This window comes from Panthera onca, chromosome B1 (assembly GCF_046562875.1).
Source record: "Panthera onca isolate mPanOnc1 chromosome B1, mPanOnc1 haplotype 2, whole genome shotgun sequence".
Lineage (NCBI taxonomy): Eukaryota > Metazoa > Chordata > Mammalia > Carnivora > Felidae > Panthera > Panthera onca.
The window spans coordinates 118,176,256-118,199,158 of NC_138342.1; the positions used below are offsets into that span (position 1 = coordinate 118,176,256).

Genomic DNA, 22,903 nt, shown 5'->3' on the forward strand with positions numbered 1-22,903 from the left:
TTTTCAATTTCTTTTTTCTTAACATATAGGTAATATTGGCAGAAATAAAGTTTACTTACAATTTGAATGTTAAGTAGTCTAAGCATCCTTCACTATTTTCACAACTTGGCAAGAGCTAAAATACAAACCAGCAGTTCTTTGGAACTACTATTTGGGGGGAAAAAAGACAGTATTAATATAATTCTATTTAAAAATATTTTGCTCAAAACAGGTATGATTCAGACAATATGTACTTATTACAACAAACCATCTGCAAATCCTGATAACACACATTATATAATGGACATAATAAAGAAGTTATTTCTAGGCTATTGAGAATCAAAAGTGTATATCAAACTTAAAATTTTAATTCACCACTAAAGTGTCAAATTACTGAATAATGACAGATCCAACATGTGTGGCCTATGCCTCATATTATGGGCTATATTTCAATAAACCAATAGGATTTTAACACATGGCTGCAGGTATAACCCTTGATGCCCAGGAGTTTAAAATCAAGTTTAAAAAGACTAACCCAGAAAACTACTGTAAAACAACACTAATGATATATCATATTGCCTAATAAGTCACTTTCCTGTTCTCTCACCCTCCAAATTTAGCTTGCATACACTTCCAAACAACCCAAGCCTTCTCAAATAGCCCTCTTCCCTTCAAAGGCTAATCTCTGGACCTATGCACTAGATGTTAGGCCTTGCTCCATCGATTATTCCCTCCTTTTCCTTAACCTTCTCTTACTTAACTTTGGGTCCTTTCCCTCAATATCTAAACATCTGTAAGACTCTTTCATCTTAAACATAGAAAAGTCCTCCTCCATGACTCTGCATACCCCTCCACCTACTATTCTAGTTCCTTCTTTTCTCAGAGACGGTTCTAGAAAAAAACATCTATCTTCTGTCTCTACTTCCTAATTCCTCAGGTATTCCTCCTTTTATGGAGGTTTGGCATCCATCACCACCAACTGAAAGTTTTACTCTAAACTCTAATCGTCATTCAAATCCAATGGATACATTTCTGTTTTCATAGGACTTAATGTCTCTGAAGTATTTGATACTATTGATCATTCCATCCTTGAAACTCCATCTGGAATTTATCTTCTCCCTCTCTAGCTACTCTTTTTCAATTCCCTTCTGTAGGCCCACCCCTAATTTTCAAGGGGCTCGGAGCAAGAGTACAAATGGAAGCCTATAGTCCACATGCCTAAATATTTTAAAGTTATAAATCAAGCTAACAAGCTGGTAAATTATTATTCTATCCTCCTATATTTACATAAATACTTCTATAACAACCTAAAAGGTTGATTTGGAATTCTGATTTGGAATTCTCCCTGAAGTTCTACAGGAGCATGGGAATCACTCATTCATATATATATATACACATATATACATATACATATATATATACACACACATATATATACATATATATATGTACACATACATATATATGTATATATATGTGTGTATACATATATGTATATATATATGTATACATGTACACATACATATATACATACACACACATGTAGACATCCCATCCCACATGTCCAAATTCTGGCCACATGCCTGCAAACAGCTGCAGCTTGGTCATCCCTTGGGCCTAAAGAACCCCATACATGTGTTCAGTCAAGAGAGGAGAGAATCAGGAAAGAAGCTTCTGAAGGGCCACATGGGCAGGGAATTCTGGGGTTCAAATACTCAGAGCTTAATCTAGAAATGGGTACCAGATGGACTAGTTCCCTTGCGCGTTCCCCCTCCCCCACCCCTGCCCACCAAATCCTCATTCTACCAGAAGGGTTATAGCTGGACAAAGGCTAGATTTGGACCTCTAAAGCACAGGGCCTGGAACAGGGTTCCTGCTTTGTGAAGTCAAACAACAGTGTTACTTCTCTGGTCAGCCCTTACGTGGAGGTGTTTTCAGGATCTCATCCCTAATTTTCTTCTGATTCTTTATACTCTTTCTTACTACCTCATATACTGCTATGACTTCACGAAAATCCCTCTTCCAATCTAAACTATTTTATGGGCTCCAGTTTGTCTACTAGACACTTCCTTGCCTCTACTTCTTTGTGAAATTAAGTAGGGTGTAAATAAACAGTAAGCATCTGTTCCAGGATATCCCAGGCACTCCATTAATTGATCCAGTCATTCAGTAAATACTGAGCACCTATTATATTATCAGTTTTCAGGGTTAGAGGTGTAGCGGTGAATAAAGGAAAAGTCCTCATTCTTATGGGTCTTAAATTCCAGCAGGAAAAGATGAAAATAAACAAAATATGTTTAGCATGCACATAGATAGTGATAAAGGCTAAGGAGACAAATGAACCAAAGAGAAAGAATATTCAGCAGGGAAGAGAACTATAATTCCAAGTTAGGTGGTCAAAAAACAATTCACTAGAAAACTGACATGAATAAAGACCTGAAAGTAGGAAGTAAGCTGTGACAATGACTGGGGGAAGAGTCCTGTAGTTGAAGGAAAGGGAAATGCAGTATCTTCAGGGCGGAGTATGCCTCACTAGTTCAAGGAGGCCAATATGGCTGGAGTGAAATGAGCAAGAGGAAGAAAGAACAGAAGATGATAGAGAGTTAAGGGGAGGGGGCTATGTAGGCCCTCTTTGAGGACTGTGACTTTTACTCCAGGGAGAAGGAGAGTTTTATACAGAGAGATGACTTGATTATTACAAGAATCATTAAGAAGCTGGGTTGATTGCCATTTGCAACTACATGGATGGAACTGGAGGATATTATGCTAAGTGAAATTAGTCAGAGAAAGACAAAAATCATATGACTTTGTTCATATGAGGACTTTAAGAGGCAAAACAGATGAACATAAGGGAAGGGAAACAAAAATAATATAAAAACAGGGAGGGGGACAAAACAGAAGAGACTCATAAATATGGAGAACAAACTGAGGGTTACGGGAGGGGTTGTGGGAGGAGGGATGGGATAAATGGGTAAGGGGCACTAAGAAATCTACTCCTGAAATCATTCTTGCACGATATGCTAACTAATTTGGATGTAAATTTTAAAAAAGAAAAAAGAAAATTAAAAAAAAAAAAAGAAGCTGGGTTGAGAACAGACAAGGGGACAAGGGCAGAAACAGGGAGATCAGTTAGGAAGCTACTATAATACTTAGGTGAGAAATGATAGTGGTTAGGACCAAAGTGGTAGGTTCTGGAGAGAGTGAAAAGTGGCCAACTGTTGGATATATTCTAAAGGTAAATGGACAAGATTTAATAGCAATTTGGATGTGGATGTGAGATAAAGAATCAAGAATGAATCCAAAGATAGCAGTCAGAGTACACAGGAATAGCCATTAAATGGGATAGGGAAAAGTGCAGCAGGAGAAGTACATGTCCCAAACTAAACACGTTTTCCTGACAGAGGAAACTGTGCTTAGCTAAGTAAGCTACCCTAACGCCCACACAAACAATCTAACATGAAGAGTGCCTGAAGTTCAGAGTTCCTGAAAAACAGAGTTCCATCGACACTTTCATAGTTTCTCACTCTTCACCCCATTTCTATAATCTCATATCCTCTGCCACAGCTGAGGTCTTATTATCATTTCTCTGTATTGTTTTAATGGCCTCAGAATTTGCCTCCTCATCTCTAATTTTCCCACCCTTCAACTCCATCTACTGCAATATCAGGATGATCCAAGATGGAATAATGTTAAGCCCCTCTCAAAATTCTTCAATAGTTTCTCATCACGGGAGAAACTCTCAGCTTCTTTGGAAACATCCTAATTTAATAGGAACAAGCAAGGGGTATAGGTCTATTTCTCAGAAGTTATGAAATGTTCATTCTGATATGCTCAGGTATGAAAATCACAAATCTAATCCACACTCACTTGTCCAGTCTCATCTTCCATTTCTCCCTTTATCTAACCTTAAACCACAATTGTTTATAGTTCTCTATATTCTTTTCTCTCTTTCTGTGAACATCCTTCCTTTTGCTTGCCCATCTGGCCAATTCCTAGCTGTCGTACAGGTCTCAAGTTGTAAGTACCCTCATCCCCTCAGGCTCAATATCATTTTTTTTTAATTTTTAAATATTATTTAAATCCAAGTTAGTTAACATATAGTGTAATAATGGTTCCAGGAGTAAATTTAGTGATTCATCACTTACATATAACACCCAGTGCTCATCCCAACAAGTGCCTTCCTTAATGCCCATCACTCATTTAGCCCATCCCCCCACCCAACACCCCTCCAGCAACCCCCAGTTTGTTCTCTGTATTTAAGATTCTCTTACGGTCTACCTCCCTCTCTCTTTTTACCTTATGTTTCCTTCTCTTCCCCTATGTTTATCTGTTTTGTTTCTTAAATTCCACATACACATGAAATCATGATAGGCTCAATATCATTTTCTAGGACTCTCCTTCCCCGTCCACACCATGTGCCTCCTTCACAAAAACATCAGGGAAATAACAGCTTCCAGTAGATCCTTCACTTGCCACCTCCTATCAACTGTATCAAGCCCAACACCTATGCCTTTGTCTCAGTGCCCTCTAAAACCCTGCTCCTCTTTACCTTCCTAGTCTTACTTGGAACTACTTTCCCCCGAAGTAACAAGTTTTAAAAATCTGTGGTTTATATCACCTAACCAGGGCCTTTCATACAGTAGATACACAGTAAAGATGTGATGAATACAAGAATAAACAAACACGTTCCAATGAAACAAGTATCTTCACTGTTCACATACCATGCTCATCCCCATCCCTATCCCTCTGCTAGTGCTCTTCTCTTACCAGGAAGGTCCTCTTCTTTGGTTATTCAAATTCCACCTATCCCTCAAGGACAACTTTTTCCCCACAACTCAGTAACCTCTTTCTTATCTCTTACTACACCAGTTCTTTCAATAATACAGAAACAATTACAATCACGTAAATGCCATTAAAGAAACTACAAAGTATAGTGGAAACATAAAAAAAAAAAAAAAAAAAAAAAAAAAAAAAAATCCAAGTCAACCTTGGAGAGTTCTGGAGAGACTTCAGAAAGGAACCACCATTTGCTCTGATACTTTAAGCCAGATAGATATTGGCACAGCAATAAGAAGAGAAAGAACTTTGAATAATAAATGCTAGTCTCAGGATTGAAAAGAAACTGTGAAAAATGATAAAAATTTAAGTATCACTCAGGAAATCTCTGCTCAAACTATAATTTAGTTCCTTAGAGTACAAATCACACTCTCATCAAAAAATTGTTTAAGTGTATGACTTCATATAAAGTACAAAAACAAGGAACACTACAACTATAATATTAGAAATAGGATATTATATTACAACAGGCTAGTATAACTAATATACAAAGAATGCTTAAAATAGAGGAATAAAGGACCAAAAAAACAAAGAAAAAATAAAGAAAACACATAAATATACAATTTACAAAAACAGATATAAAGATGGCCTTTAGGGGCGCCTGGGTGGCTCAGTTGGTTGAGCGTCCCACTCGGGGTTTTGGCTCAGGACATGATCTCATGGTTCAGGAGATCAAGCCCCTGTCAAGCTCTGGGCTGACAGCATGGATCCTGCTTGGGATTCTCTCTTTCCCTCTCTCTCTGCCCCTCCCCCACTCACACTCTCACTCTCATTCTCTCTCAAAATAAATAAACTTTAAAAATTCTATTAAAGATTTTTATACAATCTACATTAATATACACATGAGTAAATGTGATGTGAATTCTTGTTAAGGTTCCAGTTTTCATGTTGAATTATGGATTCTTGTGTGTTTCATAAACAAAAAGTTATGCTTGGGCTAATTATTTAAGTATATCGTGAATCAAGGACTATGATTCATATGATTTTATATAACTGGGGTCCAAGGAAGGGGGTTTAAAACCATATTAATTTTATTAGTTTCCCATCCAAAGTGTGAAAAACTCAACTGGTTCCCTTTAAATATGTCATGCAATTTGAAAAAATATTTACTAATCCTCTGGCAAATGCTCTTTTTTTCATTTTAACAGGTTATGTTAATTGCTTCTGATCTAATTGCTTTTTTTTTTAATGTTTATTTATTTACTTTTTTTTTTTAACGTTTATTTATTTTTGAGACAGAGAGTGACAGAGCATGAACGGGGGAGGGGCAGAGAGAGAGGGAGACACAGAACTGGAAGCAGGCTCCAGGCGCTGAGCCATCAGCCCAGAGCCCCACGCGGGACTCGAACTCACGGTGCGTGAGATCGCGACCTGAGCTGAAGTCGGACGCTCAACCGACTGAGCCACCCAGGCGCCCCAGTTTATTTATTTACTTTGAGAGAGAAGGAGAGTGAGTGTGCATGAGCATACATGTGAGCGGGAAGAGGGGCAGAGAGAGAGAAGAGAGAGAATCCCAAGCACAGTGCAGGGCTCAAACTCACAAACCCTGAGATCATGACCTGAGCTGAAATTAAGAGTCAGAGGCTTAACCCACTGAGCAACCCAGGTGCCCATATTTTCATTCTTTACATATAGTGTCTGGCACACTATGAACATTGAATGTCAATTTATTATTATGTCTTTGTAGAATCTGTCAGAACTGAATCACATTGCTAAAGCTTCACGTAAGAATAAAGCAGTAGCAGAATAGATGATAATTCCTAAAACCTAATTGTTCCTCACGCAAAACGGGGATGTTCATTTTTATAATTTGTTAAAACAAAAATTAGGGGGCGCCTGGGTGGCTCAGTCAGTTGAGTATCCAACTCTTGGTTTTGGCTCAGGTTATGATCTCACAGTTCCTGAGTCTGAACCCCGTGTCAGACTCTGCTCTGAAAGTGGGGAACCTACTTGCAATTCTCTCTTACCCTCTCTCTCTGCCCCTCCTTGGCTTGCTCTCTCTCTTAAAATAAAGAAATTAACTTTAAAAAACAAAACAAAAAAATAGTACAGCATTTTTTTTTTCTTAGTACAACATTTTAAAGGGATAAAAAGTAGAGGCACCTGCGTGGCTCAGTTGGAAGAGCATGCAACTCTTGGCCTTGGGGTTGCGAGTTTGAGCACCATGTTGGGTATAGAGATTACTCAAAAACAAACAAACTCTTAAAAATAAAGGGATAAAAAATAAACTAATGAATCTTTTAAAAAGATTCCCTTGTGAAAATGGGAATGAGATCATTTGGAGGGAACTAAGTCTAAGGAGTATACAGTTTAGAAATATTCGGGCCCGTAAGTCAGAACCAGAAATAATTTTGGCAGCAACAGTTCATGTCATGGGACCTACTTTAGGGCAAGGTGATAGATCCAGATATTTAAAATTGGATGTTAGAAATTTATAGGATAAAAGAAATTGCAGAAAAGCCCTTTTAATCTGGAAGAGATCTTAGTGCTCATTTTACAGAAGAAAAAACACACGGAAGACGCTAATTGAAAAACCCAGTGAAATAACTTGCCAACCATAAAAGCAGTTTTGCATTTCAAGAGTCCCACACCATGGATAACAGTATCTTAACATCCTCATTTACTCATGGCCCTGACATTGTTATCCAATTAAGACACATGTTCTTAATCTTATAGATTCTCATGTGAACTATATATGAATGATATATAGATAAGGAGTGAATTTCGATAATCTGTGACTTCATCTAAATTCCATATAAGATATTTTGATGCTTTTCTTACAAGCATGTTTTGTTGGTTTCTTCAACAAAATAATTACAATGGCCAGATTCCTGGACATAACCTAATTAATGTTAACTTGTTCAACCTATTTTATGATGATTAAACTCTAACAGAGAAGTATCATCTAAAACCACTCTGAATACAGATATCTTAATAAAAAAAATAAACATACTCTGAATAATCAAGCTTCACAGTTATTTAAAGAATTGGTGAGTAAAGAGACAAGACAAAATCAACCTGACTTAGCTGCCTACAGTCACCACTGGAAATAAAAATGATATTGCTGCCTAGCTACACTCCTTTAATATTATTATCCTCCTAATCTGCTACCATTTTGCATAATGCTCAAATTCTAGGGCAGCAATAATAAGGGTCAGAATAAGTATACGAAGGAAGCACCTTTTACAATCCAACCTATCTTGAGGCTGAAGATAAGCAACAAAGATCTGATTATTTATCAATAACCTTAAACTTATATGACTATTCACTCCCAGATTTACTTCATGAACTATTTGTAAGAAATAGTAAATTGTGGGAATAAATGTGTTTAGCCAATTTCCAAATCAAGTAAGAACCAGAAAAAAGGACAGGTACTAGGACGTTTAGTTAGGGAAAAAGTAACAATCAAAGTCATGGCTTATGTCCTGACTTTGCTCAGATGTTTGAAAAGTCTCAAGTCTGGTCACAATAGCCCCTTGTATATCAAAAAGAGATACATAAAAGTCTTAAAAGACTTGTTTCAGGGGCACCTGCGTGGCTCAGTCAGTTAAGCCTCCAACTTCGGCTAAGGTCATGATCTCACGGTTCGTGAGTTCGAGCCCCGCGTCGGGCTTTGTGCAAAGAAAGCCTAAAATCTAGTTAGGTTCTATTCCAGAAAGCAAAAAAGGAATTTTCCTTTTTTAAGGAGGGACAAATTGCCAGCCTAGCAACTGCGATCCTAACTTAGTGCAAATAATTCTAAAACCTTAGCCAACTTCTGCACTTTCATGATTTAAAAAGGAAATAAAACTGCCTTATACAAGAATCTTTTTAATATTCTGATTTGATAGGATATGAATCCATTAAAGTGAATTTATCCTGGACGAAAGTCAACAACTAGCTTAGTTTAGGGTATTTTTTCCTTCATTTTCCAAACAATAATGGGATAATTACAGGTAACATTCATAAAGCACTTACATCATGCCAGGCATTATTTTAAATTCATTATATTATCAATTGATTTAATCGATACAATCCTACAAAACAGGTATTATCAGTCCCATTTTATATTGGGGAAGACTTGAGACATGAGGAAATTCAAATAACTTATCCAAGGTCAAGCAAGAGGCAAGTGAGTCACAATATCAACCTAAGTAGTAGGGCTCCAGAATCTTAAGTTTTTCTGCCTTATGATTATACAAGTATTTTTGGTTTTGTTTTACTAAAACTATGAAAGAATCACAGAGCATCTTTCCCACCCCACCATGGGAGATTTTTCTATCTACTTTCTTAATTGGCTTATAACATGGGCTAATTAAAAGGCTTAAAACACGTTAAGTGGATGTTACACATATCTTGTCTACATAAGTAGATAGATTTTTTTTTTCTCTTTTCCAAAAAAGTGGGGGCGGGGGGGAGGGCAGGAAGATGAATTCTTTAACTCATAAATCCTCTCATATAAATTCTATAGGCCTTAGGGAGAAAGTGACAGCATTAGAAATTTTTTCTACTTTGCTCTCTTCAGGGTTGAGTTTGTTTTTAGAAAGAAATGTTGGCCTGGAATTCTGAATTATCAGCAAACAAAGATTCTCAGATATAAGCCTTATATGCTGATTCAAGTTTACCCATATTTCAAGTAAAAGAACCTGGAACCAAAGTATAAACATTTTCGTAATGCTAAATAATAAGGCCCCTGCAAGGGCACCTGGCTGGCTCAGCAGGTGGAGCATGTGACTCTTGATCTCAGGGTTATAAATTTGAACCCCATGCTGGGTGTAGAGGTTATTTAAAAATAAAATTTTATAAATCAATCAATAAGCTGCCTGCAGATGCAACTAGGGGAAAAAGTACACCTACTCTCACTTTGAGGCCTAAACTATTTACAAGGTTACCTAATTATGCTAAGTAAGGTTTACAGCTCCCTCCTCAGGGCCTGGAACATGGGTAAATATGGGCCTATAGGATGCATAATGCATGGATGTTATGAACAAATGCATGCTTATTTTTATTTGAAGGACTAAATATCATCTCTTCCATTGTACCTAGGACTCTAATCACCAAGCAAAGGTAAATACACTTCATCCCCAGAGGTTAAAACACAAATCTTTAGATTCTGCAGAGAATTTCTTTTACTCTTGCAGAGGTATATCAGGAGTCTCACATATCTCAGCATATAGTTGTATTCATGGATATACTAAATACACCAATGTACATACGCAATGTTTCTGTCCAGAGAAGCCCATCAGAGACTCAGCACCCAAAGTTTTATTGAGGGTTGCTCACATGGGCACCCTCTACCTCAGGTATACTCAAATTCTAGACGCCTAGGAGGAAAGCAGATGTTCAACATAAACCATATTGTTTGCACAAACAGTCTAGGCACAGTGAATCATCCTTATCAGTTACTGGAAACGCTCTGAGAGTCAAGTTCCCAGATGTCAGCTATGAGCCAACCTTGCAAACAGATCTTTCTAAGGAGAGTAGTCTCAGACCTACTATGTTAAAGTTATTTAACTTCTTAAAGTCTCAGACTCATCTGTAAAAAGGAAAAAAATAACAGAAACTACTTCACGGCTAACATGATTATTACAGTGGTATTAGTTAGTCTCCAGTATGATGGCAAGACTTCATAAAGATCACTTGATAATGATGAGGAGGACTACAGAAAGTTATAGTAATGTAAAACTTCAACTTAAAACTTAATCTTTAACCCAGCAGCAACTTTTAGAGGAGGAAAAAACCATAATGATCTGGAATGAAGAGGACATAAACCCCACCTTTCTCCTGTAAAAGATATGGGAGGATTATTTTATTATAGAATGATATTATGAATGAGTTTAAATGCTTGGATAGGACATAGAATAGCATCTCCACTTCCAAAAATTAAGTAAAAATTCATGAAGGCAGAGTTCCTGGAACATTCTCAACTCATCCAGATTATGAAATAAAACATGAGCTTGCCCTGGAAGTTTATTTAAAGCACACTATTAGAGAACGAAAAAGAAAGAGGAAACAATTCACTAATCCTTTTAAAATGAATATACTGTTTCTTACTAATTATCACCTAAAATTAAGATAATCATTAAATTTAGATTTAGAATGGTATATGTTTAACATAGAATTGAGATTTATAAGGAAAACCTATTTTTTAATTCATGTATCTAAATGGTATCCACTGCAAGATTATATATAACATTACTCAAATCGGGCAGTTTGTTCATGAAAACATTGAAACTTTGGCCTTCAAGTATAGATAAGAATCCAAAAGATTCTGAGGTTTAATATTTATTCTGAAATCACTATATTATTTGCTTGTTTTATCCCTAATTCATGAATTTAACTTTTTTCTTACATTTTTAATTATTTTTTAATGTTCAGTTTTCAGAAAGAGAGAGACAGAGCATGAGCAGGAGAGGGGCAGAGAGAGGGAGACACAGAATCTGAAGCAGGCTCCAGGCTCTGAGCTGTCAGCACAGAGCCTGACACAGGGCTCGAACTCATGAACTGTGATATCATGACCTGAGCCGAAGTCAGACAGTCAATCAACTGAGCCACACAGGCGCCCCTAAAAAAAATTTTTTTTTAATTTTTGAGAGAGAGAGAGAGACAGAGTGCAAGTGGGGGAGGGGCAGAGAGAGAGGGAGACACAGAATCTGAAGCAGACTCCAGGCTCTGAGCTGTCAGCATAGAGCCTGAAGCAGGGACTCAAAACCACGAACCGCCAAGATCATGACCTGAGCCAGCGTCCAACACTCAACTGGCTGAGATGCCCAGGCATCCCTTGTCTTACATTATTTATAAAGTTTAACCCTATAATCAATCTACCACAATGTCCCTCTAAGTTTTCTTATTATCGCTAATTATGGCTAAGTAGAAAACTATAGACCATTATAAATTACTGGATTAGAGAAATTTTTTGGTTCTGTTCTTTGGCCAAATTTATAATCCCCAAAATAATGCAAATTAGCATATGCTAACTTGGGAACCAAAACAAATTAGCTTTATTCTATTTTATTTTTTTAAATTTTTAGTGCTTACTTATTTGTGAGAGAGAGAGAGACAGAGCGTGAGTGGAGGAGCACAGAGAGAAGGAGACAAAGAATCCAAAGCAGGCTCCAGGCTCTAGGCTGTCAGCACAGAGCCCCACGCGGGGCTTGAACCCACAAACTGCGAGATCATGACCTGAGCCAAAGTGGGACGCTCAACCGACTGAGCCACCCAGGCACACCCACTTTATTCTATTTTAAATGAATCATATCAAGGATACTAAAGAATGTTTTCTAATTGTCCGGATTTTATCCTGTCCCAAGTCATCTTTTTGTCACCTCCCTATAATGAAGTAAAAGGTGAAGGTATTTTCTTACATGCTTATTGCAAATCTTTCTACCCACCTTACCAACACAAACTAGAATAAAAGCTCCATTAGAGCTGAGCCATAGCTATTTTAATCAGCATTGCATATATATCTCTCAGAAATAGTGCGTAGCACATAACAGACAACAATTTTAACTCCCAACTCAACTTTTCTTGTTCTTGGCTTCCTTTTTCTATTTTACTATCTCTAATACATACACACATGTGTCCTTTGTTAAGCCACTTTAAATCATTTTGGGAAAAAAGTGAGCACCTTTTAACAACTATATATACAATACTGAATATAGTCAGAGTAAGTGGATAGTGATTAAAGGGGCGAAGAAATAAACATTCAGATACACACTATAAGTCAATTATTAACACAAAATTAGAGTAATTTAAAAATACCTTCCAAATTATGGCATATCTGAGGTTTTTTTTATATAGTTAGCTTATTTGAAATATATTTTCAATACATTTTCAATACAGTAAAACCTTGGTTTGGAGCATAATTCATTCTGGAAACGCGCTTGTAATCCAAAGCACTTGTATACCAAAGCAAATTTCCCATAAGAAATAATGGAAATTCAGATGATTCGTTCCATAACCCAAAACTATTCATATAAAAATGATGATGATACTGTAATATAAAACAATAAAGAAAACACAAAACATAAAAAAAATAATAAACAGATTAACCTGCACTTACCCTTGAAAATCTTTGTGGCTGGTGCAAGGGAGACGAGAGAGGAGGGCTACTGTGTAGGACAACTTTCACTGCTATCACTAATGGAATCACTGCTCTCTATTGGCTCAGTGGAATCTTTTTCTGCATAGGGGCCCTTATATACACTCACATGGATGTTGACTACGGTGCAGTATTAATAAACCCTGGTCATACGCTGTATTTAATGTAACTAGCAATAAGGCAGCAGAGGACAGGTTCTATATCTGCAGGCAGCCTGACCTAGAATGAAGCAAAGTATTCCCAAGCTTACTCTTGTATGGGAAAGCAAAGGACTGTCCATAGGTGCTTTGAAATGACAAAAAAATACACTAGTGCCAGTTATGGGCACCTTCCAACATTCTGAAAAATCACTGATTTCTACCAAACACCATGGCCTGAGACTGAAGCATCGGAACATGGCAGACAATCACCCACAATTCTGCAGTGAGAGAGAGAGAGAGAGAGCAAGCAAGGGAGGGACACAGAGAGAGAGAGGGAGAGAAAGAGAGAGAGAAGAAACATTGGCTCAGTTGTGATCACGTGATGTTCGGCGTCCCGTACTACTCCTATTGCAAGACATTGCTTGTTTATCAAGTTAAAATTTATCAGAAATATTTGTTCATCTTGCAGAACACTCGCAGAACAAGTTACTCAAAATCTAAAGTTTTACTGTACTAAAAATGTATATCTTAAATATTACAGAAAAGTGCATTTTAAATATCAAAAAATACATGACAATTATAAAGGGAAATATTAGAGATATTGAAGGTTACTATTCACTTTATAAAAACTATAGCTCACTTTTTTTTAATAACAAATAGTGGTACTTTGAAGAGGTAGTTTATCTTCAAAAATGTCATTCACATAAAACTTTGGAGGACTATACTCCACACTGTTTAATCTGAAGTAATTTGAGGTCATAATTATTTTGTGTTAATATTAGTTAGCCAAACAAAAATAATCGACTGTTTTTGCTAGTGAAGTAGGGGGGGAGAAGTTATATACCGAATTATTTAGAAAGTCAGTCATCAAACAACTAACTACATCATGTTATCTGTATATTTTTTGCCTATAATTATGAACAGTTGAAAGTCTAATTTTATAATACTAACATGAATTAATTAAAATTGTTATAAGAATGCCTGCCATTGTTATAATTGTATTACAAATTTAAAGTTTCATAGATATGGTATTTTATTTTAGTTTTAGGTAGCTAAATTTCAACTAAGAAACATCTGGAAAGCTATTTTCCCTGCTGTTCTTTATGAAGCTAAAATCATTTAGAAAAAATTCTGCATATGTTTACTCACAGTCAAAAACTGTTAAAGAATAAAGTTACAACCGGGCTGTCAATTAACTCCTTCATCCAGAATGAAGGTCACTGAAGTATTTCTCCAGTGGGTTCCCACCACATGTAGAAAAAAAAAAACCTAGGGGTACCTGTGTGGCTCAGTTAGTTAAACGTCTGACTTTGGGTTTTGGCTCAGGTCATGATTTCACTGTTTGTGAGTTCGAGCCCTGGGTCGGACTCTGCACTGCCAGTGCTTGGGATTCTCTCTCTTTCCCTCTCTCTCTGACCCTTCCCCGATAACCAGCTTGCTCTCTCTCTCTCAAAATAAATAAATAAACTTAAAAAAAAAAAAAAAGGAAAAAATCTAAACTCAACATGGTCTATGTAAAGATCAACCCAGGGCTAGCCCACCCCAATTCTCTGACCTCATTCATCTCTCATCTCTTCTTCACTGGCTTGCTGAGCTCCAACTACAGTGGCCCTGTTCCTATAACACACTAAGCTTATGCACCTCCTATTCTCAGATTACAGGTTCTTTCAGATCATCCACAGACAGAATCTTCCTCACTTATCATGCAGATATCACCTCAAGTCCCACCCCTTCACAAAGACATTTCCATCATGATTCCCCCCCTTCCAATTATATTCCAATTCCATGTAGCTTCCCTATCAGTCTCTATTTGATATCACATTACCCTATTTTGTTTCTTCATTATATTTATAAAAATTATCCTAAAATTATCCTACTCGTTTATATATCTTTGCTTCTTATTTTTTTGTTTTTGAGAGAAACAGCGTGCACACGAGCAAGGAAGGGGCACAGTGAGAGGGAGAGAGAGAATCTTAAGCAGGCCCCGTGCCCAGCACGGTGCCCAACATGGGGCTCTACGTTACAACTCTGAGATCATGACCTGAGCCCAAATCAAGAGTTAGATGCTTAACCAACTGAGCCACCCAGGTGCCCCCCTTTTTTTGTTTATATGTTTAATGCTTGTCTCCTCCACTAAAATGTAAGTTCCATAAGAACAAGTACTGCATTTATCTTGTTTACTGCAATCTTTCAAGGACCTAAAATGAATTAATATTATTATTATTAAATGTGCTGGCTGATAGGAACATTTTGATATTTTGTAACCATTCTCACACATATCGCTCTTTTAGGCTTCTTCCATTTTTTTCTACCCATTAGTACTTAACCATGAGAGAACTGGTTAACTATAAAAAATATGGACAAGCAAATATATGTTATACTGTATAATCAGTTCAGAAACTGAGCCAAGGTTTCAGATAACGGCATATCTTTCCAATTGTACACTGATCCTGTGTATCAATAAACATTAGTAATTTTAAGTAAATTGTTAGTTATGTTTAAATAAAAACTATCAGATGAAATTTAGCATTTATGAGCAATTACATTCACGCACATCATGAAATATAGATGAGAATTATTGAACATAATTTAGAAATACAACAAATATCATTTTAGGATTTAACACACAGTTTAGATATCATCTTCTATCTAAAATTTAATTTTATCTGCAATTAAAGAAACCAAGTTTAAAGAATTAAAGGAGAGTATGACAACTGTAACTCAAAAAATGAGCAATCTCAATAAAGATACAGGCACTATTTTTAAAAATAGGAAAATATGGAAATTCTGGAGATGAAAAGTATAATTCAAGAGTTGGAAACTACAACCAAAATTAAAAATTCACTAACAGAGCTCAATAGCAGATTTGAGATGACAGAAGAGTCCGTGAACTTGGAGATATATTAATAGAAATTACCAATTCTGAAGAACAGAAAAAAAGAATTTAAAAAAAATGAACAGAGCCTCCGAGATTTATGGGACACCATCAAGCATCCAATCTACGTGTAATGCGAGGTCCAAAAAGGAACAGAGAAGGAGAACAGAAAAAATATTTGAAGAAATTATGGTCAAAACTTACGAAACTTTTGAAAAAATATTCATCCATAGATTCAAGTTTAATGAATCCAAAGCAGAATAAACACAAAGAGATCCACACTTAGATGTACCATTATTGAAAGCCAACGACAGAGAAAGTCTTGACAGCACAAAGAATAACTCATTGTAAACAATTGAGGTCAGAAAGCAAGAGACAACATATTCAAGGTGCTGAATGAAAAAATTTCTGTAACAAAGAATTCTATGTCCAGCAAAACTATTCCTCAAAAATAAGGGCAAAAACAGGGGCATCTGGGAGGCTCAGTTGGTTAAGTGGTCGACTTCAGCTCAGGTCATGATCTCACAGTCTGTGGGTTCGAGCCCTGCATCAGGCTCTGTGCTGACAACTCAGAGCCTGTAGCCGACTTCAGATTCTGTGTCCCCTTCTCTCTCCCTACCCCTTCTCCCCTGCTCGTTCTCTCTCTCTCTCTCTCTCAAAAATAAACATTAAACTAATAATAATAATAAAATAAAGGCAAAATAAAAACAATCCCAAAAAACAAAGATTAAAATAATTCATTTATGACAAACCTGCTTATGAGAAATCCTAAAAGTCCATCCGACTGAAAGAAAATAACCAGCCCATAACCCAACTACACAAAAAGAAATAAGGAGCACCATAAAAGGTCAACATATGTGTTAAGTATAAAAGACTGCGTAAGCATTTTTTTCCTCTTGTACTTGTTGTAAAACACATACAATTGCATAAAGAATATAAAATGGTCCTGTTGGGCTCCTAACATATAAAAACTTAATATGTATGATAATACCACCAGATAGGCTAGGGGAGGAAATGGAGCAAAGTTTCTATATTTTACCATAATTAAACTGGTTAATCTGAAGTACAATGTGACAAAGATACATACTGTATTCCCTAGAGCAAAGAAAATATCCCAAAAATCTAGTTAAAACACTAACAAAGGAATTCAAATGATACTCTGGAAAATATCCACTAACTCCAGAAGAAAAAGATGAACAAAGAAATAAAAAAGAAATGAGACATATGATTGCAGATATAAATCTGACTATCAATGATTATATAAAATGTGGACAGAGTAAACCCTCCAATCAAAAGGCAGAAATGAAAAAGACAAAAGCAGAAATGATCACACTACTTAAAAAAACAAAGCATTTTAACTACATGCTGTCTGTAAGATACACTTTAGACTCAAAACACAAATGGGTTGAAAACCGAAGTATAGAAAAAAATCTGCAACACAAACAGTAAGTATAAGAGAGCTGGAGTGGCTCCACCAATACCAGATGAAATACAACTAGACAAAGAGGAATCTTTCATAATGATAAAAGGTCTTCTTAATAGCAGTGCCCCCAAAACATGAAGCAAAAATTGACAGAACTGAAAGGAAAAATAGACACTCCAGTAATAATAGGGCTTTTAATCTCTCAATAATTGATAGTATGGCTAGACAGAAAATCAGCACAGACATTGAAGGCTTGAAAACTATCACCCAACTTGACCTGTCACCTACAAAACATTCCTCCCAACAACAGCAGAACACATATTCTTTTCTAGCACACAGGGAACATTTTTCAGAAAGGATTACATACTAGGCCATAAAAATGTCTCAAAAAATTTAAAATGAGAAAATCATACAAAGTATGTTCTACTACTACAGGGGAATTAAATAAAAAATCAAGAACAATGTAATTTGGGGAATCCCCAAATAATTGGAAATCAAATAATACATTTCTAAATAACCCAGAAGTCAAGACATCACAAGAAATTTAAAAATATTTAGAAGTGAATACAAATTTTAAAACGCAGAAATTTAAAAATGTACAGGATGCAGCTACCCCAGTGTTTGAAAGGAAATTTAGAGCTTTAAATGCCTGCTCAGTAAAGACCTCAAATCAAGGGGCGCCTGGGTGGCTCAGTCGGTTAAGCGTCCGACTTCAGCTCAGGTCATGATCTCACAGTTCGTGAGTTCAAGCCCCGCGTCGGGCACTGTGCTGACAGCTTGGAGCCTGGAGCCTGCTTCACATTCTGTGTCTCCCTCTCTCTCTGTCCCTTCCCTGCTCATGCAGTGTCTCTCTCTGTCTCAAAAGTAAATAAACATTTAAAAAAAAAGAACTACTGATCTGCTTACACCCACCCAGTTATAGGATTAAAAAAAAAAAAAAAAGCTGTACCCACATTAAAGTTGCTGCTTATTTAAAAAAAAAAAAAAAAAAAAGACCTCAAATCAATAACCTACACTTCTACCTTAAGAAGCTAGAAAAAGGCACATTAAGCCCAAAATAAGCAGAATGATGAAAATTATAAAAATTAAATAGAAAGCAGTGAAACAGAAAGCAGAAAATGGAAAAAAAAAATCAATTAAACCAAAACTTTTTTTTGAAAGTAGCAACAAAATTGACAAACATTTAGCTAGAATGACCAAGTAAAAAAGACAGAATACACATGCTACTAAAATTAATAATGAAAGAGGAACACCACAAACTACACTAGTAAAATTAAAAGCACATATAGGAATACTATGAACTATATGCCAAAAATATTAAATAGCTTAGATGAAATGGACAAATCATAAGGAATACAATTACTGAAACTAACTCAAGAATAAGCAAAAAATCTGAAGAGACCTATAACAAGTAAATAAATTGAATTAACAGTTTAAAATTTTTCCAAAGGAAAAAAATCCAGGCCCAGATGCTTTCACTGGTCAATTCTATCAAATGTATTCAAGGGGGTAATAATAGCCAATCATGCACACACTCTTACAGAAAATCAAAGAACAAACACCTCTCAATTCATTCTATGAGGCTAGTACTACTATGTCACAAAATCCAAAGACATCCCAAGGAAAAAAAACTACAGACCAGTATCTTCCATAAATATAGACACAAAAATGTTCAACTAAACATTAGCAAACCAAAGCCAGCAACATATAGTAAGAATTATATACCATGACAAAGTGAGATTTATCCTAGGACTAAGGCTGCTTTAGTATCTGAGAATCAATTAATATAATACACCATATTAATGGAATAAAAGACAGAAACCACATGATCATCTCAGACACTAAGGTGACCAACCATACTAGTTTGTCCAGAACAGAGGGGTTTCCCAAGATGAAGGAATTTCAGTGCTAAAACCAGAACGGTCTTAGGCAAAAGGTGACAGTTGGTCATGCTAACAGATGAAGAAAAAGCATTTGACAAAATCCCATAACCATTCATGATAAAAACTCAGGAACAAACTGGGATTAAAAAGGAATCCCTTACCAAATGTAGAGATCTGCTATACAACATTGTGCCTACAGTAAACAATACTGTACTGTACACTTAAAAAGTTTAGAAAATAGATCTCATGTTAAGTGTTCTTACCAAAATGAAATAAAAATTTAAATATAAGATTTATGCACTGATATTATAAAATATCACTGAGAAAAATTAAAGATCATTAAATCAAGAGAAATTTTCAAGTTCATATACTAGAAAACTCAATTATTACAAGATTTGCAACTCTCCTCCAACTGATCCACAGATCCAGTGCATTCTCATCAAAATTCCAAGTCTGTTTTGCAGACATTAACAAGCTGATTCTAAAATTTTTTTTAATTTTATTTAAGTCAAAGTTAGTTACCGTATAGTGTAATAACAATTTCAGGATCAGAATTTAGTGATTCATCACTTACATATTAACATGCAGTGCTCATCCCAAGTGCCTTCCTTAGTACCCATCCCCATTTAGCCCATCCCCCCAACCACCTCCTCTCCAGCAACGCTTAATTTGTTCTCTGTATGTAAGAGTTCTCTTAGAGTTTGCCTCCCTCTGTTTTATCTTATTGTTCCTTCCCTTCCCCTTATGTTCTTTTATTTCTTAAATTCCACATACAAATTAAATCATATGATATCTGTCTTTCTCTGACTGACTTATTTCACTTAGCATAATACCCTCCAGTTCCATCAGTGTTGTTGAAAATGGCAAGATTTCATTCTTTTTGATTGCTGAGTAATATTCCATTGTGTGTGTGTGTGTGTGTGTGTGTGTGTGTGTGTGTGTGTGTGTGTATGTGTGTGTGTGTGTGTGTGTGTGTGTACCACATCTTCTTTATCCATTCATCAGTTATATGGACATTTGGGCTCTTTCCACAATATGATCCTAAAATTTGTACATAGGGCCTAGAAGAGCCATAACTTTTAAAAAGAAGAAAAGGGGGCGCCTGGGTGGCTCAGTCGGTTAAGCGGCCGACTTTGGCTCAGGTCATGATCTCACGGTCAGTGAGTTCAAGCCTCGGGTCGGGTTCTGTGCTGACAGCTCAGAGCCTTGTGTCTCCCTCTCTCTGACCCTCCCCCGTTCATGCTCTTTCTCTCTCTGTCTCAAAAATAAATAAACGTTAAAAACAAAAATTTTTTAAAAATAAAAATAAAAAGAAGAAAAGAAGAACAAAATTGGAGGGCTTATATTACCTGGTTTCATAAGTTACCATAGAGCACAAAAATCAAGTCACAGTAGTAAAAACATAAAGATAGACATATAGAGGGGAGCGTGGGTGGCTCAGTTGGTTGAGCATCCTACTCTTGGTTTTGGCTCAGGTCATGGTCTCATGGTGTGTGGGTTTGAGCCCCGCATCAGGCTCTGTGCTGACAGTGTGGAGTCTGTTTGGGATTCTCTCTTTCTCCCTTTCTTTCTGTTCCTCCCCAACTCATGCTCTCTCTCTCTCTCTCTCTCTCTCTCAAAAATAAATAAACTTAAAAGGCTGTAAAAATTTAAAAATGAATTTAAAAAAAAGACAGACATAGATAATGGAACCGAATTGAGTGCCACATTTATAATCAGTGGAGAAATGATATTTTTTCAACATAGATATGTTGTCTTTTCAACAAACTGTGCTAAGAGAATCCATATACAACAGATGAATTTAGACCCTTCATGCCATACATAAAAATTAACTGAAAATAGATCCAAAATCTAAGAGCAAAAATTATAAAAGATCTAGAAGAAAACAAAAGAGAAAATCCTCAATATCTTGGATTAGGCAAAGAGTTCTTACAACAAAAGAATGATCTATAGAGGCATGTGGGTGGCTCAGTCAGTTAAGTGTCTGACTTCAGCTCAGGTCATCTCACAGCTTGTGGGTTTGAGCCCCATGTCGCACTCTGTGCTGATAGCTCAGAGACTGGATGGAGCCTGCTTCGGACTCTGTGTCTCCCTCTCTCTCTGCCCCTCTCTCTCTCTCTCTCTCTCTCTCAAAAAACTAATAAACATTAAAAAAATTTTTTTAATGATCTATAAAAGAAAAAAAGTGGGAAATTAAACTCCCATCAAAATTAAAATTTGGGGGAAGGGGGCTCCTGGCTGGCTCAGTCAGTAGAGCATATGACTCTTGACTGTGAGGTCATGAGTTCAAGCCCCACACTGGGCCTAGAGCTTACTTAAAGAATAAAAACTCTAGGGGTACCTGGGTGGCTCAGTCAGTTGAGTGTCTGACTTCAGCTCAGTTTATCATCTCACGGTTTGTGGGTTTGAGCCCCATGTCAGGCTTTGTGCTGACAGTATGGAGCCTGCTTCAGATTCTCTGTCTCCATCTCTTTCTGCCCCTGTCCTGCTCTCTCTCTCTCAAAAATGAACATTAAAAATCTGAAAAAATTAAAACTCTAAAAAAAAAGTTTAATTATTGCACTTCAAAGGCCTCCAATAAAAAAATGAAAAGACGAGGAGAAAATATGTGCAAATCATGTACCTAATAAAGGACTTGCATCCAGAATATATAACTTTTACAACTCTATAATAAAATTTTTTAAAAACAGGCAAAAGATTTGAATGGCTATTTCAACAAAAGGGATATATGAATGAATAATTACATGAAATGCTCAATGCCTTGAGTCTTTAAGAAAATGTGAATTTAAACCACAATAAGTTAACCACTTCATACCTACTAGAATAGCTATAACAAAAAAGACAGACAATAACTAGTATTGACAAGGATGTGAAGAAACTGGAACTCTCTTACACTGCTGCTAGAAACGTAAACATATGGCCACTTTAGAAAACAGTTTGGCAGGTTCTTTAACAGTTAAATAGATAAGCCAGCAATTCTATTCCTAGTATCTACCCAAGAGAATGAAAGCATATATTCACGTAAAGACTTGTATTCAAATGTTCAAGCTGCATTATTTGCCACAGTCAAAACTGGAAACCATCCAAATGCCTATCAACTGGTCAATAATAAACAAGATGTGGTATATCCATACAGTAGAATACTATTCAGCAATAAAAAGGAACAAAATACTGGTACATGCTACAATATTGATAAACCCCAAAAAACATTATGCTAAGTGAAAGAAACCCAGTGTTTCTTGTGTGATTCCATTCCTATGAACTACCCAGAAAAGGCAAATCTATAGAGACAAAACACAAGTCAGTGGTTGCCTGGGATGGGGGTGGGGGATTGAGGGTAAATGCAAACAGACTAGAGGTAATTTTGGGGAGGGGACAAAAATGTTCTGAAACTGGCTTGTAAGCTTAAACCAGTCCTGCTGTCAGTCTGTGGGAGTCAGATACTGTGCACCCCACTCAGTCTCTGCCATCACTGTCTCCCACCATGTTGAAGATGAGCTCCACTTCTCCATCCCTAGGATAGACCACCTGGAGCTGGCCTCCCTGGCCTCCCATTGGCCCAGTGCTGAGTCCAGCAACTTCACACATATAAAGCTCTGTCCCTGATCACCAAGCAGGACCTGGTGGCCTGAGAAGACCCTGGGCCCTCCCCCTGGCTGGCTGGGCCACCAGGCTCCCTCCCCTGAT

General features: G+C 36.6%; 1 protein-coding gene across 9 annotated transcripts in view; it reads right to left on the minus strand.

Moving 5' to 3' along the window:
* Positions 1–22,903, minus strand: part of ELF2 (E74 like ETS transcription factor 2) — a 94,172-nt gene that overhangs the window by 64,991 nt on the left and 6,278 nt on the right. For all 9 annotated transcript variants that reach the window (XM_060654148.3, XM_060654145.3, XM_060654143.3 and 6 more), the window contains exon 2: positions 60–147. The gene's annotated coding sequence lies outside the window, so the exon portion shown is untranslated. The remainder of the gene's footprint in view (positions 1–59; positions 148–22,903) is intronic.